The sequence below is a fragment of the Triticum aestivum genome, chromosome 4A (genome assembly GCF_018294505.1).
Source record: "Triticum aestivum cultivar Chinese Spring chromosome 4A, IWGSC CS RefSeq v2.1, whole genome shotgun sequence".
NCBI lineage: Eukaryota > Viridiplantae > Streptophyta > Magnoliopsida > Poales > Poaceae > Triticum > Triticum aestivum.
The window spans coordinates 466,422,571-466,422,798 of record NC_057803.1 but is presented as its reverse complement, the minus strand read 5'-3'; positions in this window follow the sequence as shown (position 1 = coordinate 466,422,798).

Genomic DNA, 228 nt, shown 5'->3' with positions numbered 1-228 from the left:
AGGACTGCGCGAGTGGAGGTGGGGAGTGGAGACGGTGCCGAGGTAGATGCAGCACACGCGTACTCGTCAGACGTGTAGCGCGTGCTAGGACGAAGTGTCCCAGTCCGAGCCCGAGTGACCACACCGGTGAGGGGTGCGGCCGCGACGACGGGGCGGACGAGGGGTCGCGACGGGGGCCGCCGAGGGGGGGCGGCCGAGGAGGCCGCGGCGACGGGGGCCCCTGAGGGG